At 35.8% G+C, this 3710-nt stretch overlaps 1 pseudogene; it reads right to left on the bottom strand.

Annotated features, from left to right (window-relative positions):
- Positions 1 to 674: 674 nt before the first annotated feature.
- On the bottom strand, positions 675 to 3445 carry LOC127136190 (serine protease SPPA, chloroplastic-like; annotated as a pseudogene).
- Between the last annotated feature and the right edge of the window lie 265 nt (positions 3446 to 3710).

Here is a 3710-nt window from a genome sequence, read left to right as displayed (position 1 = left end):
ACATGTATTATTTTCATAACTTTGAAAATTTTACAAAACTAAATCTTGCCCTTTTTGCAAGTAACCTACAATTTATTTTTTTTATATTGATCAAATGCATACATCAATCATATTTTCATGATCCTTGAGTTGAGAAGTCCATGGTTGACCAAAAATGTCAAAAGTCAAACTTTGACTTTGCCTCAATTGACTTTGTATCAAATGAATCCAATTCTTGAAATCTTTAATGAATGGGATCTCTTGGGCACATTGGATGATGTGAATGGAACATTTATGATGTATTTGAAGTATTTTAACCGTACTTAAAGCTTTGGGATCATGCCTTGGCTAAAAAGTCAACTAGTTGACTTTGGGTCAAAACCCTAGTTGAGGGTATCAGATGAACTCTGGCCTTGATGAATTTGAGATGGAATTATCTTGAAATTTATTCTTGTTGATGGAATTTACTTTATCACTTGGGAAGGATGAGGAGTTTGAAATGTTGAAACTCATGCCAAGTCTTGATTGATCAATCTTTAAAAGCTCTTGGTGCAAAATCCTAGCTTAAGACAAACAAAGTAGAAAATCTTTTTGTATTTTCAATAGGTTAGTAATGCAAAGATGCTAGATGTCATGAAAATGATACAAATGATGGTGGCATATTAGGATTGAAAATTAGAGTATGACAAAACTGTCTAGGCATTTGCTTGATCGGCTTCTTCACAGGCTTTATTTGTAGCTTTAGCTCCACCAACTCTCTTCTCAAACCTGGAATTTCATTATAGTCCTAAGCAAAGCAATCTTTAAATTCATTAAGTATTTTAATTACCTCTAACCTTAGAATCGGGTCGATGTTGGCAGTGATGTATGTTGGCCTTCTAATAGTTCCATCACCCAAGTCGACTTCCTCCAATGGATGTTGGGGCTGTTTCTTTATTGTTGACGCGACGAGATCCTTTTCGAAGCCCAAAGGCCCATCATCATAAATGCAATCAAGCCTCTGGATTTTCAAGTCATCATCTTTTATGTCTGCTAGTTATAGTTTTTCAAGTAGTTTTGGCTCAATGTTGATTCTCTACCCCGCATCTAATACCTCTAATTCATTGGCTTTGACATCTATATGTGGTACATTGGCCTCCAAGGCGGCTTGTAATTTTTTTCGGCTACATAAGTCGAAATTAGCTTTAACGCATTGAACTCATACATCGTTGTCGAATTCGTCACCCCGGCCAATTGGTCAGATGGTGTCATAATGCCCCTCACCCATAAGTTCCTTGTCCCACTTGAATCTATGGGTTGGGTGGAGTTTAAGAGAGTAAAATTCCTCTTCTAAATGCATATACACAAATCATTCTGGTGTGCAGAGTGTTATCTTAGCTAGATTCTTGTCAAAGTTCCTTTTATCCACGTGGTTTACTTCCACCATGTAATACCCTTGATCTTCTTCGACATTCTCAACTATTTCGTCATTCCTCCAAATCGTTATCCTCTGATGAAGCGACGAAGGTACAACTCCCATGCCATGTATCCATTCTCGGCCAAGGAGCGGGTTATAGCTCGCCTTTGACACAACTATCATGAACACAATAGGTTGGGTTATCGACCCAATCGTCACATCGACTTGGATAACTCCCATGGTATGCTATATTTTTCCTTCATAATTCGAAAGCACCATATTATGTGGCCTTAAATCAATTTCGTATTTTTCTATTTTTATAAGCAAAAAATGTGGCATAAGCTTAACAACAGCCCCTCCATCCACTATAATCTTATTCACCGTAGTATTTTTGACCTTCTCCCTTATAAAAAGAGGTTTATGGTGATTCTTCATTCCTTCATCAGGTCTTTTAAAGAACATATTTTATTCTTCAATGCAACTATTATTTATAACAAAATATCACACAAGTCTGTGCCTTGCCATTTCCTCTTCCTCACAATCTGATGGTTCAGATACCTCTATAACACAATTGTACTCCCTAGGAAGTAACGACACCATATTTCATAACACATCGATATCGTCCTTCGATCCAAAGTCAAAATTGTCAGTTACCGATTCATCTTCCTTGGGTGGTGGTCCTTCCTTTACATTTCCCTTTGAATGGACTGGATTGAGAAAAAACAACTACCTCCCAACTGGTTTCTTGATCTTGTCACTTACTCGACTTTGGTACGGCTTGTTATTGCTTGATTCAACCGTTTCTCTCTCAGCTTTCTTTTTCCTTTGAAATCTTATACATTGAGTCCTTGACATAGGGTCATTCCCTTTGTAGTTGATAGTGTGTAGGTTCTTCCACTTATAAATACTCAAGTCTCCATATTTCTAACCAATGTGAGACTTTCATACACTAAATGCTCCCATTAGTCATTACACTACCACTTTACCGTCATTGTTCCTTATTGTATGGCTCGTCTCCAATCTATTATGGCAGATAGTAATGGAAAAAGTATATTAGACTTGGCGTCATTTTTTAAGATGGTGTCAAGACGCGGTTAGTCTTTATCCCAACTCTCAATAAGATTATATAAATCAAGTTAGCAACTACTACCTTGACAAATGCCAGTAATCAGTCGCATACCTCATAATCATAGAGTACGGTTGTTATGAAATCGTCTTCTTCCAGTCTTTTTACTTGATAGACACCTTCATTTATGAAGTTTTTAAGATCTTCTCTTTTCTTTCCTGTATAGAATTTGCAGAAGCATAAAATTTAATTTAGTTGTATAAGATGAACGTGGGAGATTATAATGCAAATGCACCTCTAGTCGAAGAGACTTTGTCCAACCAATTTGAATAAATATCATCTAGTAATGTGGTCAGCATCTCACAAATATCTTCAGACATGGTTTTACACGTTACTCGAATTCATCCCTCTTTATATTTACCAAATTTTACAACTTGCGATTCAATTCCAAGTTTGTCATAAACACCTGAAAGAATAAACATGAACAAGTTTCAGTATATCAAAAACTATTAAGCATCGCTACGATTACATCTGAAGAACTAACATTGCAAAATCTTTATATATGTAGAGTAGGGAGGAATAGAGCCATTACTAAAAGTCAGACTTTGTTTTTAAAAAATGCAATGAAAAGCAGAAATCAGCATACCTCTTAAAAATGTGGCTTCAAGAGTGAATCCAAAGAAATAAACACAAGCATATGGAGGGAGATAAGCCACAACCCATTTTCCTACTAGCATCATCAAATCAACTATGAAAAGAGAAAATTACGGAATCAGGCATTAACAAACCTGATTTTCTGAAATTTAAGATCTGCCTATGAATTTCATCGACTATAGCCCTGCCGCAGCTTATATAATCAATTTCAAGATGTAGGCAGGAAATACGAGAATCATAAGCTACTTTCAACAAATTTCGGAAATTTTGTACATAGATAATCTATTCACCACACGCAGTCTCCTATATCATTTAGAAGCAACAAGGAGCGTATAGCCACAAATCGACATTTTAGTAACATGATAGATATTTGATGCACGTATTCTCAATGCTACTAACTGTTGGTGTAAGCCCTAGAGGCCAATACTTTTGGTACTTGTATCGAATTATTTATTAATAATAAAAGGCTTTTTCTTTATTATGTTTATTTAATAAAGTCCCTAGAATGGCTAGTCCATTTAATGTATCAAGTGTGACTTAATCATGAGATCCCATTAAACATAAGGACAATATTCTTAAAGTATCCGTAGTCGAGCTTTGTTGTAAAGCGGGATA

This window comes from Lathyrus oleraceus, chromosome 4 (assembly GCF_024323335.1).
Source record: "Lathyrus oleraceus cultivar Zhongwan6 chromosome 4, CAAS_Psat_ZW6_1.0, whole genome shotgun sequence".
In the NCBI taxonomy this organism is placed as follows: domain Eukaryota; kingdom Viridiplantae; phylum Streptophyta; class Magnoliopsida; order Fabales; family Fabaceae; genus Lathyrus; species Lathyrus oleraceus.
Note: the sequence above shows the minus strand (reverse complement) of the source record. Positions and strands in the feature narration are given on the sequence as shown.